We start from the raw sequence: 20,043 nt of genomic DNA, 5'->3' as shown, positions 1-20,043 counted from the left end.
TTTCAGAACATTTTACCCAAAAGCAGTAGAATATACATTCCTTTCGAGTGCACATTGAACATTTTCCAGGACATACCACATGTTAGGCCACAAAACAAGCCTAAATAAATTGAAGCAGACTGAAATTATCTCAAGCATCTTCTCAGATCACAATAGTATGAAATAGAAATCAATTACACGACAAAACCTGGAAAAGAGAGGGGGGGGACTAAATAACATACTACTTAACAATAACTAGGCTAACAATGAGATCAAGGAAGAAGTCAAAAGATACCTTCAGGCAAATGAAAATGAAAACACAATCACCTCAAATCTATGAGACACAACCAAAGCAGTTCTAAGAGGGAAATGTATAGCAAGACACAAGAAAAAAATCTCAAATAAAATATCTAACTGTACACCTGAAAAAACAAGGACAAGAAGAACAAAGCAAAAGTGAGAAGAAAAGAAATGGTAAAGATCAGAATGAAAATAAACAAAATAGAGTCTTAAAATGAGTAGAAAAGAATAGTGAATCCAAGAGCCAGTTTTTTAAAAAGATAAACAAAACTAACAAACCTTTAGCCAGACTCATAGAAAAAAAAACACAGTGGACTCACTCTGAGTCATAAAGACAGAAATGAAAAAAAAAGTGACAACTGACACCACAGAAATACAAAGGATTATAAGAAAATACTACAAACAATTATATGTCAAAAAACTGGACAACCTGGAAGAAATGAATAAATTCCTAGAAACATACAATCTTCTAAGACTGAATTGGGAAGAAACAAAAAATTTGAATAGATCGATAACAAAATCGAATCAGTAATCAAAAAACTCTCAACAAAGAAGTCATGGACCAGATGGCTTCACAGGTGAATTTTACAAAACATTCAAAGAAGAATTAATACTTAGCCCTCTCAAACTATTCCAGAAAAATGAAGAGGAGGAAAACTCCAAACTCATTTTGGTACCAAAACCAGATAAAATCCTCAAAAAACAGTTAGCAAACTAAATTCAGCAATACATTAAAAAGATCACGTACTCTGATCAAATGGGATTTATTCCTGTGGTGTACGGTTGGTTCAATATCTTCCAAGTCAATAGATATGATACACCACACAAACAAAATGAAGGATAAATAGCATATGATTATATCAATACATTAAGAGAAAGCATTTGACAAAATCCAGCATCCATTTATAATAAAAACTCTCAGCAAAGCAGGACTACAGGAAACACACTTCAATGTAATAAAGGGCAATATGTGACACACCCACAGCTAATATCACACTGAAAGGTGAAAAATTGGAAGTTTTTTTCTTGGAGATCAGGAACAAGACAAGGTTGTCCACTTTCACCACTTTTATTCAACATAGTATTGGAAGTCCTACATACAGCAATCAGACAAGAAAAATATATAAAATGCATCTGAATTGAAAAGATGTAAAACTTTCCTAGTTTGCAGACGACATGATACTATACAGAGAGATTCCTAAAGATTCCACTAAAAAACTAGAAACTATTAAACCTAATAAATGAATTCATTAAAGTAGCAGGATACAAAATTAATATTTGGAAATCAGTTACATTTTTATATACCAACAGCAAACCAGTAGAAAATTAAGAAAATCCCATTCACAATGACATCAAAACCAATAAAATACCTAGGAATAAATGTAACCAAGGATGTAAAATACCTGAATTCAGAAAACTATAAGACACTGAAGAAAGTTATTAAAGATACAAATAAATGAAAGGCTATACTGTGCTCATAAATAAAGAGAATTAACATTATTAAAAATATCCATACTATTCAAAATAATTTAGAGATTCAATGCAATCTCTATCCAAACACCAAAGGCATTTTTCACAGAACTAAAACAAATAATCCTAAAATTTATATGGAACCACAAAAGACCCTAACTAGTCAAAGCAATCTTATAAAACAAGATCAAAACTGGAGGTACCATGCTACCTGATATCAAACTATACTGTAAGGCTATAGTCATCAGAACAGCATGGTACATAAAAAACAGACACATAGATCAATGGAACTGAATAGAAAACCCAGAAATAAATCCACCCCTATATGGTCAATTAATCTATGATAAAGGAATATTTTAAGAATATACAATGGGGTAAAGATAATCTCTTCAATAAATGGTGATGGGGAACTCAACAGATATAGACAAAAAACTAAATTAGACTACTTTTCTTACACCATACACAATAAACTCAAAATGGATTAAAGACTCAAAATCATAGAATTCCTAGAACTAGACATAGGCAGTAAACTCTGACACTGTTCTTAGCAATATTTTTTGCATGTCTCCTTAGGCATGGAAACAAACAAAAAAATCATAAACAAATGGGATTACATCAAACTAGGAAGGTTTTGCACAGCTAAGGAAACCATCAACAAAACAATAAGACAATCTACTGAATGGGAGAAGATATTTGCCCATGATACATTTGATAAGAGGTTAATATCCAAAATATGTAAGGAACTCATATAACTTAACACCAAAAAAATAAACAATCCAATTAAAAAAAGAACTGAGAGCCTCAACAGACATTTCTCCAAAGAGGACATACAGGTGGCCAATAGATATATGAAAAGATGTTCAACATCAGTAATCATCAGGAAAATACAAATTAAAACCACAATGAGATATCACTTCATGCTGGTCAGAATGGCCATCATCAATAAATCAACAAACAACATGTGTTGGTGAAGATGTGGAGAAAAGGGAACCCTTGTGCACTACTGGTGGGAGTGTAAATTGGTATAGCCACTATGAACCAGTACGGAGGTGCCTTTAAAAAATTAAAAATAGAACTACCATATCACCTAGCAATACTACTTGGGGTATTTACCCAAAGAAATCCAAAACACTAGTTCAAACAGATAAATTCATCCCTATGATCACTGCAGCATTACTTAAAGTAGCTGAGAGATGAAAGCACCCTAGGTGTCCATCAATAGATGAATAAACAGGATGTGATATATATATATACACACACACACACACAATGGATATTATCCATAAAAACAGGTGAAATCCTGCCATTTGTGGCAACACAGAGGGGCCTAGAGGGTTATGCCAAGTGAAATAACACAGAGAAAGACAAATACCATATTTTACATATGAGGAATCTAAAAAACAATAAATCAACAAACAAAACAGAAACAAACTCAGATACAGGGAAGAAATTGATGGGTGTCAGACAGAAGGGGAGTTAGGGGGACAGGTGAAAAAGGTGAAGGGATAAAGAAGTACAAGTTACCAGTTATAAAAACAGTCACAGGGATATACAGTACAGCAGATAGAATATATTCAGTAATATGGCAATGTAATGTATGGTATCAGATAGGTACCAGATGTATTGGGGTGATCATTTAGTATTTAAAAAAATGTATAATCACTATGTTTTACACATGCTTGTTTCCTGGCCAAGGATATTGGCCTATAATATTGTATGTCAACTGTAACTGAAAAATAAAATAAATAAAATTTGAAAAAATATGAAACAGTTTCAATTATTATATATCTATAACATAATACTACACTGTTATAAGAAAGAATGAGAAAGTTCTCCAGGTAACATTGATATGAAAAGATATCTGATTTATTGCTACTAAAACAGTGCATTAGAAAAGGAGAAAAAGAAGAATAGAAATATATTCACTTTTTGCTAAAGTGAAATTCTGAATGAATACATAAGAAAATAGTAGAGCAGTTCTGAACTGTGTGTGAGTGAGGTGATGTGATGGAGCGGCTGCTGACAGAGGTGAGAGTGAGTTTTAGTATTGTTTTATTATTATCTTTGAACAAGTGAATGTACACTATTAATTATGTGTAAAACTGAAAGAAATCATGAAGATCTTTTTGAATATTGTTCCATCCTCCAATATATATACTATCTCTCAGCTTTGTGTTATTTGAAATTTGCATTCTGTAGTCAGAACAAAATTTGCATCTTAGTCAGTACTTAAAATATTGAACTAAACAGAACTCAGCAAATCTTTGCAATAAATAAGAAAATCTTTCCTACTGATGTTAATCCATTACTCTGCACTATCCTAACTTCAAAAGTTGCAAGAAGCTCAACTAAAGGGAAGTCATTTAACCTCTCTAAGCCTCTTTGTAAAATAGGTATAAATAGTATTTCCATTGCAGGGTGCAAATTAAAGGAGACAATATATATCAAGTGCTGAGCATCACGGTTGGTACTAAGAGGGCATCCAGTAATTGCTCATTGGCTTCATTTTCTGTTATGGCTGTTTCCTGGCTGATATAGTATTCAAAATGCCATAATATTCAGCCTATATTTCAGGAGAGACCTTGTCACATAAGACCTGTGGTTGGTAAGAAACCTTTGTCCTCTGTTTGTTGGCCTGCTTAGGTTCAAAATCCAGCTCTGAAATTTTCTAGTAGGTGGTCAAGCCACTTAAACTTTTATAGCGCAGAATCTTTATTTAAAAATGGGGTGACAAAAGTACTTACTTCCCAGGATTAAGGGGAGAATTAAAGAAATATTAGATGTGAGGTACACAGCAGAGTTTTGGGCACATAGTAAGTAGTCAATAAATGTTAGCAATTAGTGTTATTATTTTGTCAACTATATTCCTGGTTCCCCATTATGTGAAACAACATAAAAAGTATTGCAATTATTACCTAACTTTTTGAAGGAAAAAAAACACTCATTCTAAAACTCATTTCTAGCTTCTCTTGACTTTCTAATTATACGTCAAACTTCCAAATAAAAAATTTATTCCTACCAACCATTCTGACACACACACACAAAATTATTCTGATGAATACATGATCATAGGATTTAAACAATTTCCTAATACAGGCATAATTCAAGCTAGCTCTAAAAGTAACAGAGGCTGAAATCAGTATCAATATTTTTGTATTATTTTCTCCAACATTTAAGATTTAACAGCTTTGGATTTCTAGATATTTGGCAATATAACATGGCTGTATGTATTAGCTTAAGTTTTCTAAAAGAAAAAAAAACAAGTATGATTTCTAAAGAAAGAGATTCCTACAGTCACCTCTTAAAGCTAAGTATGCAAATTAATATCAGCAGGGTACAAGAATTTCCCAAAGATTTTTTTAGTATAATCAGTAAAATAAATGTTCTCCATATACTTTTTATTCCTTATAACATGTTATCTCTTTAGTTTTTTTCTTAAAGTAGCCAGAAACATTCAGGATTTTGAATGTAGTCCTTGAAAGTAATTACAATTTCTGTACTGGAAGTGACCAAACTAGTGAAGGGAAAGGAGGCTCAGATTTCTGTGTTCCGCAATCCCTTTGTTTTTCAAGTGGCATTATGTTAATTATTTCATATAAATACATCATTGTCCTGAAAGAAAATATTTTTCAGATAAACATTAGAAATCTTTAATCATCACTTGGAACGTCACTTGGAAATGACCTCAGCATATTATAAAACATTCAAAACAGATTTAGTGCATGAAAGCCCATTTGCCAAAATAAAAAAAGCAACTATTACATGGATTTTCATTAAATAAGTTATTTTAGAAAGACTTTAGGGCTTTTATGTGTGACAACAGAATAGTTTTAGAAAATTCTGGGAGATAATGACAAAAAAAAAAAGCCAACTGCACAGAACTGAGGTGTTAGCCAAGAGAGGGATTCTGCTGACCCTCACGCACCCCTATTGCTACCCTCAACTTTTCTGAGGCTTCCGCTCCAAGCTTCTTCATTTGGCTGACATGACCATTCTCTCTGCCAGACCAGTATTTCAATTAACCATGGGTAGAGACTGAGATTTCCTTCCAAATCCAAGAGACACCTGGGGCTCCAAATACTCTTCCTCAGTGGAATTCAGACCATGAAGCAAAGATGGAGGGATTGGAAGAAGGTGTATCAGCTGCTGCCTTTATATACGCCCTCACCAAGATGGCCTGAAGAAAGGTGGAGGCAGTTGCAAATGGCTGACCTGAGATAGACAGCAATGGACAGAGAGTCCTGTCAATATAGCATTCTAGTTTCTTTCTCCTTAGTATAGTGCACTGTTAAAGATCTGCAACCTTAATATGGTCCTCGAGGCTGTAGGCAAGTGACTCTAGAGGGTCTTTATTTGAAATGCTAAGGGAATTCCAACAGGTATAAAGTACCAAGCAAAAGGCAGATTTCAGTTTTGAACAACCCAACCCCATGCACAACAGCAAAGTACTCAAAGAACACACAGGATAAAGCATAATAGGAAAAATGGCAGTAGTTAAAAATATGCAGCGGTTGTTTGTATGGAAAATTATACAATAATTAATAATTATACAAGAAGAAACTCAGTGTTTCATGAACTCATAAATGTAAACCTAACTTTTATCCACCCCTGTATTTATGAAGGAAAAAACTGGAAAAAAAAAAAACCCTACTGCCCATCAGGTTAAATAAATATTTGTACATTCATGCCACTAAAATAATGCTATAATTTAAAAAAAATTCCATAAAGATCTATAAGTACTGAAAAAGAAAAATGTTCATGACATATAATTAAGCAGAAAAAACTGCCTACTAAATAGAATAGATTACCATATTATTTTTCAGACTACAAGATGCACCCCCATTTGGGAGGAAAGGGGTACGTCTTATAGTCCAAATGTAGCTTACCTGGCTCGCTGGGGGGAGGGGGAGGGAGGAGTGGGGACAGCAGTGGAGCGGGGTCACAGGTTATTAAATATTTTACTGCATTTTTTGCTTCAAAGATTTTTTTCCTATTTTCCTCCTCTAAAACCTAGGTGCGTCTTATAGTCAGGTGCATCTTATAGTCCTAAAAATATGGTTTGTGTGTATATAATACATACACAGAGAAAGCAAGAGAAAGAATGAGACAGGTAAGGAAAGCACCAAGGAGGCTGGTAGACAAGAGCAGACAGGGAAAGTATGTGTAAAGCAGGCTGAAAACCAAAGAAATAGAGAGAGGGTGAGAGGAAAACAGGTAAGAGACAGAAGAAATGGGCAGGAGGCAGGGAGAGACCAACAGATATATAGGGACAGACAAGAAGTGTACATTCAAAAATGACTATCACTCTGAGTGTCTCATACAATAGCCACTAGCCACGTGTGTCTGTGTAAATCAAAATTAATTTAAATTAAATAAAATTAAAAATTCCCTTTTGCAATTGAACGAGTCATGTTTCAAGTGCTCAATAGCCACATCTGGTTAATGGCTGCCGTACTGGCCATGAAGAATAGAACATTTCCAACACTGTACAAAGTTCTGCTGGGTAGGGCTGTTCTACACCCTTTGATATTGTATAAACTTTTTGTACTTTTATAGTCTGCAAAGAGAATAAAACCATTTCCATTTTGAAAAAATAGTTTTTTTAGCCCCTATGCCCCCATTCTGTATCTCTTTTAACAGTTCTTTTTGAAACATCACAGAAGCACCAGAGGTTTGTTTCATAAGGGCTTTATGACCTGTATATTGCCAATTTTCTCTGTTATTTGATTCTTAATAACTCAGCTCTACTTAATAAGAGTTCAAATGCCACCAAAATAAGGAAGACAACATACATTTGGAGCATCGTGACATCGCTCTTGTTCTCTAAAATCAAAAAAAGGTCATGTTACTCATTCTTAGTAGAAGCAAGCACAGTTGACAGAAAACCCCTGAAGTTTAGACAAACATTTTAAATTGAACCTTTTCTTCAAAAGAATAATAGTATTTAAAAATAGCATTCATTTTATGACTCAATTCAGCACAAAGTAGAGAAGAAAAAAAAGTAAACCTAAAGTTAAAAAAAAAGTGCTACATTAACTAAAAAAATGACAATGCTAAGAACCAGCTTTCAAATGAAGGCTGTAATACCAAAACAATGAAGGTCCATAATAGCCAGTTTTTAAAGGCTTTCTCAGGTTATACAAGTCTGAAGCACCTGGTAAGGTTTTAAGAGGGTAACATTTTAAGGAAAAGTTAATGGAAAAGTCTCCAGGGGAAAAAAAAAGCATAAAGCATATGTACAATTTTGTGGGACATGTGCAAATAACATTTTGAGACTCCTAGTCCTCTTTGAAAAAACCACTGGTTGCTGCTGAAAATTGAGAGTCCAGCCCCTACTGCTATCTCCACCAGCATTCAGTGACCCACTGGGCGCTACAAGCAGATCTAAACCGTGTCCTCAAAGTTTTGCTCAAAAATCTTCACAATATAACGCCCACCTATTTTCCTAATGCAACCACCCACTATTCTATTGCCAGAACTATCACCAGAACCAAAGTTCTTACCACAGGGCTTTACATAATATATAAATCTAGACACAAGAATATAGTACAGACCAATGGAGCAGAATGGTGCATACTGAGCAATCTGATTGAATGCAAGACTAAGTGGCTTTATGAATTAGTGGGGAAAATGAGGCACTATGCATCAGACATGCTGGCTTGTGCAACTAGTTTATTCACATGGAAAATTATTCCCTATCTCATACCCACAAACAGAAAAAAAATCCATATGGATTAGACTTATGCTGAAGAGCAGAACAAACTTTTAGGAAAAAAAAATATGGTAGAATCTCTTTATAACCCCAAAGTACTCAGAGTAAGACTTATAAACGTGATGCAAAAAGCTCTAACCACAAACAAGCAGACTAAAAAGTATGACTTGATTAAAATGTCAAACTTGAACACAACAAAGCATGCAATAAACAAAGTGGTAAGATAAGCCATTGGGAGAATATATTTGAAGTTTAAAATATCAACAAAAGATAATCAGAATATCTAAAAACTAAAGATACATAAGAGGGGAAGCAACCTAATAGAAAAATATACAAAAGAGCAACAAAACCTCACAAAAGAGGAAACTGAAAGAGCCAGAGAAATACAAGAAATGATGCTCAAACACACCATAAATCAAGAAAATACACCATTTCAAAATTAGCAAAAAATTTGAAAGTCTGACAATACCAAGGCTTGGCAAGGATATGGAGCAATAGAAACTCCCAGACAGAGATGTCAGGCATTGAAATTTGTACAACTACTCTGGAGAATGATCTGACAACATCTAGAAGTCAAGGATGTGCATACCCTTTGTATAAGCAATTCTATCTGTAGGTACAAACTCTAGAGATGCTATTAAATATGCAGAAGAACATAATGTACCACATATTCATAGCAATACCGTTTAAAAGCAAAACATGGAAATACCCAAAACTTCCACTGACAGGATGAACAAACTGTAATATAATCCTAAAATACCATAAAACAAAAATGAAGGAATTACTGCCATACATATCTACATGGATATATTTCATACAGAATGTTAAACAAAACAACTTGCAGAAATATACCCACAATATGATACCATACTGTACAAAGTTTGGGATCCACAAACTAAGTACATTGCTTATAAAAACATATGCATATAATGTAAGAAGGAAACCACATGATAGAATGGTACACTTCAGATGATGGTTCTTCTGCAGAAGGAAAAAGGGGAAACAGCACCTGAGAGGAGTACACAGGGAGCACTGACTATGTGTGCAATGCTTTATCTTATATCATTTTAAGTTTTTAACGTAAAACAAAGAAAAACAATGTTAAAATTTAACTATGCTGTATTCCCAAAATATTTCAAAGTATGAGCAACTTGTATTTTAAAGAAGGAGAAAAAGAAGCAGAGGCTGAAATTTACCAAAATGGTTGTCTCCTGATATTGAGCCTTTGGCAATGGATAGTTTTTATTTTTTTTCTTTCTAGTCTTATATATTCTCAAATTTTTTCTTTCATAAAGTCAACCCAGATACTTATAGCCCAATTTATTCTCACATTTTACTCCAAAATTCAACACTATACTTCCTTGCTCCTTTGGTGGAGAACGTGGCGGTGAAGTATGCACTATCTCCTTTACTCAAGCATGGGCTCTTGGAGGGCATACCACATACATTCTCCGCCCTGGCAGGTGTAGCACAGTGAACTGAGCACGAGCTGAAAACCAAAGGGTCACTGGCTCGATTCCCAGTCAGGGCACACGCCTGGACTGCAGGCCAGGTCCCCAGGAGGGACCATGTGAGAGGCAACCACAGGTGCATTCTCATTTTTATACAAATTATGCATTAAATGCCTACAAGGTGCCAATTACTGTACCAGCAGCAAGAGAAACATAAGTGAACAAAACATGCATTTCACTTCTTCCACAGAGTTTAGTCTCAATGAAGAGAAACATTAAATAAAGATAGAAAGAAACTATATAACTAAAATTGTAAAGAATGCTACGAAGGACAATAATAGCTGCTATGGAATAATACAACAGAAAGCCTAATATAATCTATAGATTGGGAAGGAGAAATAGAAGTATGCCAGGAAGGGAGGGGCAGAGGGCCTCTGAACAGAGACAAAACCCACATCCCTCTTTGTGACTGGGCTGGAGCACCTATTACTTACACAGTGCTTAACAAATGCTTCCTAGTTGATTCCAAGGCAGTCTGAGCAATCAGGGGATTCTGTGCCTGCAGCTCTATGGCACCAAAGCAGTCTTTGAAGGATAGCCCCAGAGGCTAAAGAAACAGCCATTTAAAGAGACAGAACAGAATCTGAGCTCACTGTGTATGGTAGTTCAACCCTCAAAAATCATTTGCTATATAGTCTCTCAACCCCCACCTCAAGAGAGAGCTAATTTACCCCTCTCTTCATCTGTCCATCCATCTGTGCCCTTCCTTGTCCAGGACCCTCACCCCACCTTATTCAACAACTTAATTAAATACATTTAAGGGGACCTACATATGCCAAGCTAGGAATATGAAGACCCACACAACCATAGCCTCTGTCTCAAAGAACTTTCCTTCTAGACCAGTGGATTCAACTAGGGGTGATTATGTCCACAGAAGACATTTGACAATGTCTGCAAACATTTTTGGTTGTGACAGTGGGGGTAAGGGGGGTGTGCTACTGGCATCCAGTGGTAGAGTCCAGCAATGCTGCTAAACATCCAGCAATGAGGCTTACAATGACAGTCCCCACAAGAAAGATCTTCTGGCCCCAAAAGTCAGTAACACCAAGGGAGAGACACCTAGTGTAGGTTGCTTAGAAACATGTCTAGAGTTGACTGCCAAAGCAGGGCAAAAGAGGTCAAGAACAAGAGGCAAACAGGTCAAGTGTCAGAGGAGAGTATTAAACACCAGGTCATTAGATGAGCATATAAGAAATGTCCATAGTGCCTAGGTTGAGAAACCTATTCTAGAGAATTAGTGAAGTAATTATAACATAATACAGCAGGAGTGTAAGGTGTCGACCAAATACAAAGGTGGGGCATCTAGTCTAGAACTGGGGTGGAAAAGCTTCTTTAGAAATGACATCTAACTCAGAACCTGAACAACAAATGAGTTAGAAAGGGGTGTAAGGATGGAAGCAGGATAAAGGGGCTATTCCAGACAGAAGGAAGGCAACTAGGACTATGGAATGAAAGACATGTTTATACAGTGGAAAACTGGGGAGTAGCTACAGAAGAACTGACAAGCAAATGACCCAGGTCATAATGAGCTTGTAAGATGGGTTAAGAAATGTGGCCTTTATCTTTAGGGCAATAAAAGCCACTGAGAGAATTTACACAGAAGAGTGGTATAACCAAAACTTGTTTTAGGACATTCACTCTGGAGGATGGATTGCTAAGAAACTGAGCAGGAGGAGACTCCTGTAATCCAGGTGACAAAACTGGGGCTTGACCTAATGATAGCTCGAGGATGGAGGGGAGGCATTTGAGAGATGCTTAGACATAGTCAGCATTATAACAAGACATGTACCCATCATGGTTCTCTGCCTAGTAACTCCAAAGACTCCAAATTCCTAAACCTAAACCTCAACTAGAATCTAAGGCACCATACCAGAACCTGAACTGACTTGAGGCTATTTACCCTACTTAATGAGAATATTTCAACACAGAAATATTAATGTTTGATTATAGGGTACCACCCCAGACACCACTGGGTAAGCATATCAACTTATTAAATTTCAAAAAAGCCTATATTCCAAAATGCAGCAGGGCCCAAAGGTATAAGATGTAGAACTGAAGACATGTACAAGGCACTGAATAAACCTTGTCAAACTACATTAAATTGGACAAAGTGAGTTTCTGAATGATTATGTGTTCAGACTATTTTTTCTAAATCACTGCTCTTACTAACAACAGTATGAAACTTCCATATGTGTGTGTGTATGTGTGTGTGTGTGTGTGTGTAGATATATGCACACACACCACCCATACCATATGATGCATTTTATGGAATTTGTCTTGAAAACCTAGAAATTTGGCATGTGATCCTAGCAGACTCACAGTAGTGAGATTTGGAGAAAGAACTAAAAAAATTACTTCACAGTAATTTCTTTCATAATTCCTGCTCCTGGATTTCCACACAGAAGGAAGAGTCAGCACAGCCACAAACACACCAAGGACTTAACTTTCTTGGTAGAGGAGACTTGGCCCTTTTGGTACTTGAGTCAAGCACTGCACATACTGTGTCAGGTGGTCACTGGCCACATGACAGTGGCACAGAGGAAGGGCCTAGGACTCACTCTCATTCATTCCTTCATTTGATACAAATCTGTGAGGAGGTTTCTGTGTGTCCTGGTTATTCTAGGTGCTGAGGATACAGTGACTCAGGAGATAGACATGGTGCCTCAGAGGTTATGAATTTCATGGAAGCACATGGACATGAAGCATGTATTACAAGAAGGTGTACAATTTATGATAGGAGAGCATAATGTTGATGATATACAGCATACAGACCGAATGTCATAGGAAGGAAAGAATCTAGAAAGATCTGCCTGAGAAAATGATATTGAAACTGAGACTTAGAGGATAATTATAAATTATTGCTCTGAAAGGACTAGAAAGAAGGAAAGAAACTGAACTAAAGCAAAGCAGAAATCAGAAGAAAAGCCGAGATTAGGAAGAAATAATGGTTAAAAAAAGGCTGCGGGTGGGAAGTAGAAGTCAGTGAAGCTCAGAGCCACCAAAAACATGGTGGAGTACAGCTTCCAGTGTGGCCCGGAGAGGAGCTATTACGTGGAAGAAATCCTACTGGAAACTGGGCTAGACTTCTTGATATTCTGGAAGGCACTCTGCATCAAAAAGTAAAAAAAAATCTGGGAACTGGGCTTTAAAACACTTAAACATTTATTTTGTGCTTATTTGGGCTAGAGGAAAACAACCCTTCTATGTAATAAAGTACTCCTCAAATGCACTTCAAATGTATAAAATGAGTAGTTGTATATTGAAACACTTAGAACACTTACAATGAGTGTGAATAATAAATTAGGTCATCAGCAATATATGGCCAACATTGTAAAGCACTATGGTCTGGCAGTGCGTTTTAAAATAATAAATTGACCAGATACATAATTGAGATATTCAGATGTCAATTGGAAAGATTTTGGCAACATTCAAGTTTCCAACCACGAATATAAATCATACTCTCTATTTTGAACCTATGACAGCTTGAAAAGCAAATGCTAGTACTCTACCCCCAAAGATCAGCAGGAACTAGCTCTCCACAGCAGCTATTTTAATTGTTGGATACTTGTTATATCCCACACCAGAATAACAGACTTTTAAAAACCAGTGTCAGTACATTTTAGTTCTATTCATCTAATACCTTTTATTCTGAAAAAAAAAAAAAAAATCAAGAGACCTACTTAAACTACAAGAACTCACAATGAACTAAATGCACCAGGGAGAACTGGGTGGGGTGGAGGGGTGGGGAGTGGGAATGAAACTTGATGTAAGGTAGGCAACACTTCACAACAGTTACTTAGTTTTTTTGTAGATATGCTTCTTCTTCTTTTTTTTTTTTAAACCATTTCCTCCCCTATTGGACACCCAGACCCTCCTAAAGTCCTCAATTAGGGACGGGCCTGATTTGCAGCTTCTCTCTCTGTGTAAACTCCTGCCATCACACTAGAGGAGTTGGAATTCCCTCTACTTACCAGTGTCTCGGTAATTCAACTTCCTCAACAACAGGAACCTTTCCATTCTCTTCAAGTTTCCACAATAACAATCACATCCTAGACCCGTCTTAAAACCTGAATTCTGAATTGCCTTCCTGTGAATACATCGTTTCCTCCTCCTTTATGCCTTTTGCACCTGTTGGTTCATCCCTCCCCTAATCTATCCATCCAGCCAGTCAGCCCACATTCAACTAATATTAAATATCTGCCTTTCGACAAGTTCTCTTCTAGGTGCAGGGGGTGGGAAAAACATTATTTAAAAATGATTTAATAACCCAGACAGAAATCTCTGTCCTGATGTAATACAAAGAAGCAAATAAGTAAAATGTGTACTATATACTGAGAAATGGAAAGGCGGGGAAGGGAGGTGTTAGCATGTGGCAAGAGGAACAACATTTCAAAGAGGGTGACCAGAAATGCCCTGAGGAGGAGACACCTCAACAACCCTAACCCTGAAGGAGGTGAGAGATCAAGCTATGAAAAATACTCTGAGTAAGGTGGAAATAAGAAAACTGGACTTCTACTTTAAAATGATCGCTCTGGCTGCTGAGTCAGAACAGTTGATGGTGGAGGAAAAAACAGCGGGAGGAAAACCTGGTTCTTACTTTGCTTCCTCCATGGCCCTTTCAAGCGGTAGTGTTCTTTTTCCTCCCACAGCTCTCACGCTCCTGAGCTTGAAAGTGGGGTGGGTATCATCATGCTCATCACCGCTGTTTCCAAACCACTCTCTCTCCTCCCTTAAAGTCCCTCACCTTTGAACCTCATATCATCAGACTCCATCACCTATTTTTAATGTCACTGTCATCAAACTCTGTCACCACTTGTGGCTTTTAGCCAACAAGCCATCACCCAATCACCTCGATGATCATTCACCAAACCAAGAACATGCCTCCATCACCGCAATTTCCTGCAGCAAGTCTTTGACCAGTACCCCTAGATTTACAGCTCACATCTTTCAAGTTCTGGATCCAACAATCCATTCACCTTCTGAGGTCTCCATGCCACCAATCCTGTCACCTTTTTACTGTCCCTTGTTCCTTGATATGGTCTCTCTACTCTTCTACTTCATGGTCACTTAAACTCCACTGCTTCTTTGTGCCAGCTTACAGACCCTCAATGCCAATTAACTCCCAACCCAGCCCTACTCCACACCTGACCCTGAACAGGGAAAACCCACGGGGCGGAAGGTGGCCAACAATCAATAGAATGGTGCTCTTGTGTGGGTAAGTGAGGACAGGAGCCCTGAATGCTCACCTGCAGTAAGGGGAGGGAAAGCTCAGTGTAGCACACAGGTCTATATGGGTGGGTGGGTTTGGCAGAAGTTTGAGGACATTCTCTTCTGGTTGCTTCTATGTTCTCAGTGAATGGGAGCAAGGCCATCAAATGAGTGTGAAAAGGAAAGAAGTGTCAGAGGATTGAGAAAATAGAGTGGGAGAATGAATGGGCGTGGTACCTCCCTGAGGCACCTCCCTCTGGTGACTTAACCAGCCCTCTTCTGCCCTCGCTTGTCTATTTTTCCAGTCTAGAACTGTGCAGCAGGCGACAGAAGGGATATAAAACCACTCCAACAATACCTACCCAACTCTGAGTTTCCCCATTCAGATCGCTAAAGCCAAACAAAGCTGAACAAACTCAGAACACTGATGAGTCCATCACAAACTTATGTTAATTCATTTCAACTGGATTCTCAATGCTGCTCAGTAAATCCTTCATTCATCTTTAGTTAAAGCCCATTCCAGGGCCCACTATCCTTACTAACAATAGTATGAAACTTCCAAATACCATGCATACATACATCATGATTCATTCTGTGGAGCTTTTGCCTTGAACCCTTAGAAATATTTTTTAAATTTTTGTATTGTTGTTCAGTTACTTTTGTTCCCCTTTTTCCCCCATTACTCTTCCCTGCCCCACCCACTGCCCTTACACTCAATCCTGCCCTGCATTGCCCCTGTCCATGGGTCCTCCACACATTTTCCTTGACTTGACCCTTCCCCTCCTTCCTCCCTGTTATCCTCTTCCCCTCTCCCCACTGGTCACTGTCAGTTTGTTCTTTATTTCATGTCTCTGATTCTATTTTGCTCACTTGTTTGTTTTGCTGATTAGGTTCCACTTATAGGTGAGATCATATGGTATTTGTCTTTCACTTCCTGGCTTATTTCACTTAGCATAAGGCTCTCCAGTTCCATCCATGCTGTAATGAAGGGTAGGAGTTTCTTCTTTCTTTCCCCTGTAGTTTATTCTTTCTTTCTTTCTGCTGTGTAGTATTCCACTGTGTAAATGTACCACCGTTTTTTGATCCATTCATTTACTGATGGTCATTTAAACTGTTTCCAACGCTTGGCTATTGTAAACTGTGTTGCTGTGAACATTGGGGTGCATAGGTTATTCTGAATTTGTGTCTCAGGATTCTTAGGATATAATCTCAGCAGTGAAACTGCCAGGTCAAAAGGCAGTTCCATTTTTAGGAAAACCTAGAAATTTGGCATGTGATCCTAGCAGACTCACAGTAGTGAGATTTGGAGAAAGAACTAAAAAAATTACTTCACAGTAATTTCTTTCATAATTCCTGCTCCTGGATTTCCACACAGAAGGAAGAGTCAGCACAGCCACAAACACACCAAGGACTTAACTTTCTTGGTAGAGGAGACTTGGCCCTTTTGGTACTTGAGTCAAGCACTGCACATACTGTGTCAGGTGGTCACTGGCCACATGACAGTGGCACAGAGGAAGGGCCTAGGACTCACTCTCATTCATTCCTTCATTTGACACAAATCTGTGAGGAGGTTTCTGTGTGTCCTGGTTATTCTAGGTGCTGAGGATACAGTGACTCAGGAGATAGACATGGTGCCTCAGAGGTTATGAATTTCATGGAGGCACATGGACATGAAGCATGTATTACAAGAAGGTGTACAATTTATGATAGGAGAGCATAATGTTGATGATATACAGCATACAAACCGAATGTCATAGGACGGAAAGAATCTAGAAAGATCTGCCTGAGAAAGTGATATTGAAACTAAGAGTATTTAGCAAGTGGGAACTTTCTACTTTCTTCAGATTCTTAGAAATGTCCCCCTCCCATCACTCTGAATAGATGAACTTGGCTCCTATCTCACGGAGGGCAAAGCCCACTTGATGTGAGTGAAGGTCTTTAAAACTTCCTTTCTCTGTGACTCAAAATCCCCGCAGGTTAACATTTATTTGTCCCTCCCTCTGGGATCCCAAATGTTCTTCCCTTCATTCTATGACTACCCCACCCCTCTCTCTACCATTCTCACCCCCTAATCCACAGAGCTTTATTCAGTTATCCTACCTTGCTTGAATTTTGAATTTGTTAAATTTATGAAAAGAAAAAGATATTTCAGATGAAAGCCACAAAATGAACAAATTGTATGAGTAGGAAAAAACAGGAATGCTTATGAAAACAGTGATAAAACTGGTATCACTCCATAATAGGATATGTTGGATGGTGACAGAAAATAAAGTTAGATGGATAAGATGGGACAAGATTACAGAGGATCTTAAAAGCCACACAGAGTAGGCTGATGACTGCTGAAGAAGAAAATGCTCATGATGAAAGCAATATTTAAGAGAGATGAGACTCAGAGCATGGGATGGGATGGGATAGGATGGGATGGGATGGTAAAGGAACAAGAACAAGATGGGGGTTGGGGGCCAAGAGGTAGAAGGCAAAAGGGTGAGGCAGTCATCCAGACAAGTATAATGAGAACCTGCCAAATGTGCAGGTAGTGAGAAGGGAAAGAAGAAAAGACTAAAGACATTTCCCAGAGAGAAATGGGCACAACCTGGTGACTAACAGCATATAATGGATTGATTTCAATGTAGAGGGGTGGTGTAATTGCTATAAGATGGAAGGCACAGTGTTAGATTGGTAAAATTCCTAGAATCATAGGGCTTGAAGGGTGGAAGGAGCCAGGACCTCTGAGATCATGTGATTCAGCCTGCTCACTTTATAAATGAGGAAGCAGAGACCCAAAGAAATGAAGTGACTCGTCTAAAGTCACAAAGCAAGTTGCTGAGAGAGCTAAGACCAGAACAGTTTCCTGTCTGCTTTTAGAGCTACCTCCCTGACACTATGCTGTGTCCTGTAGGACCCATGCTAAGCTTCCTATTTGTCCACTGAGGCCGTCTGATGCCACACTTCCACTGATAAAAACTACACTAGGGACCTAGCCACCTGACTTTGGCTTCTGCACATAATCCGTTCCAGGACAGTTAACTCTCAACCATCACGGCTTCAAAGCTGCTGGACTGACTCTACCCCAGGATCTTTCTAAAGATAAGCTTGGCTTGTTCTTTCATGGTGAGCCCAGCTCATACTGTGGTATGTCTCCAGGCACTGTTTTAAAATTTTTAGTAAGTTTCAAGGCAATAGAGTAAATAAGACACACACCCTACTCTAAGAATCAGTAAAATGATTTTGATATTAAAGGGCAAACCATATTGATCCTTATTGTTTCCTTCTCCCGCCCCCATTCTGCCTCAGTAACAGAATTTAAGATGCTGTTTGTTTCATCTATGATGGAAATCTTGAGCCATGTGTATGATTCCCAGGGAAAACTGGAATTTGTGTTTAGTATTCTTCATAATGTCACTTCACAGAACTCTGCTGATAACAATAGTAGTCTATTATATTTCTAGCAGGGCTTCTACATATTTTTCCAGACAACATTCATTAGTAAAATAGGAGTTTCTAGGTAATTTCCTAGTGAACTTTGAGCCTTAACATAAATTAACATGAATACAGCTTCCAATGTTTTATGGAAATCAAGCATGTTCATTTACACTAAATAAATATAGACAACTTGGCCATCTCATTTCCTGTCAGTATCAAGGACTTTATCAAGCTACCATGGACTTGACCAAGCAACACATATTATAAGACATTTACAGTGGACTGTCCTATACTATTTGAACTTATCAAGAACTTACTATTTGAAATCAATAGATAATACTGAATAATTTTATAACAGAAGAATTTAGTACTATTTATGTTTTCTCCTCATTTTTATCATGAATTATAATAACAAAATTTTTTAAAGAAAGAAAAACTATAAACTATACCAAATCCTTCTTTGGGAAAATATTGACAATTCCGTGTTTTCAAGGACAAATTTTCAAAGTACCAGTGCTCACAGTGATGACAGTATTGCAATTAAATGTTCACAATTCAGGCAGGCAACATGACCCCTTCATTTATACTTTCTTCTAACTTTATTTCCTCATACTACTCATTTTGAAATTTATTTTTTAATCACATGCTTTGAGCATCTCAAAAGCATAAACTGAATACATTTGTTTGCTTAGCAGCTTTAAGATATTCTCTTTTATGACTAAGTGGCAGGTGCTGTTCAGTTTATTTTCATACACGTAAACTAAGCCCTTGAACTTGGAGTGAGGAAAGGCATTAGGCTAAAAGTTCAGAAAGGAAGGAACTACACAACAGTTTCCTTTAGAACAGCCTGATTTTTCAGCTTCCTGTATGAAAATAATATTGTACTTTTATAGGAATTTCTAAGAAGCAATGAAGAAATTATATTTAAGCCTTTAGGCAGTTAAGCTTCAAGTCCTTTAAGAAGCAGTTTCTTCCAATAATTTTGATATTTAAGTCAAGCCAAGAACAGAAAAAGAGATTAATAAAATAGAAATATGGTACAAAGTTTAAAGTAGATTATGCAATTTTCAGATTATCATAAGTTACGTTTTCTTCCAGTAAATGACAGACATTAACACTTTTGGCTTTAAAAGTCCCCAATATCAAGCCACTGTGTTTGGCGGAGATGAAGAAGGAAAGGTTTTTCTCTGTGTGCTTGTGCTATTGTTGTTATGAAACTATTTTGATTAAAACACAAGCACACCAAGTTTATTATTAAATGTAGTTTCTTAAACTCTAACTGAGCCAGAGGTAATTGACTATTCTCTTTAAAAATAAAAATAAAATGCATGCAGAATGTCAATTCCAGGGGAGAGAGAAGTAACCTCCTCAGAGTACAGGCCTTGAATATCCCCTCAAACTTCTACGAAGTCACCAAGTGACCCAACAGGTTGCTCCCAT

General features: G+C 37.3%; 1 protein-coding gene across 7 annotated transcripts in view; it reads right to left on the bottom strand.

Moving 5' to 3' along the window:
* The window catches only part of MRTFB (myocardin related transcription factor B), a 200,080-nt gene that overhangs the window by 149,079 nt on the left and 30,958 nt on the right, over positions 1-20,043 (bottom strand). The window contains exon 3 of one of the 7 annotated variants that reach the window (XM_045819320.1): positions 7,542-7,572. The exons of the other annotated variants lie outside the window; for them this stretch is intronic. The gene's annotated coding sequence lies outside the window, so the exon portion shown is untranslated. The remainder of the gene's footprint in view (positions 1-7,541; positions 7,573-20,043) is intronic. 7 annotated transcript variants of the gene reach the window in all.

Source organism: Phyllostomus hastatus, unplaced genomic scaffold, assembly GCF_019186645.2.
Source record: "Phyllostomus hastatus isolate PE091 unplaced genomic scaffold, TTU_PhHast_1.1 phas_scaffold_385, whole genome shotgun sequence".
Classification (NCBI taxonomy): Eukaryota; Metazoa; Chordata; class Mammalia; order Chiroptera; family Phyllostomidae; genus Phyllostomus; species Phyllostomus hastatus.
The sequence above is the reverse complement of the archived record's forward strand: the minus strand, read 5'-3'. Positions and strand labels throughout refer to the sequence as shown.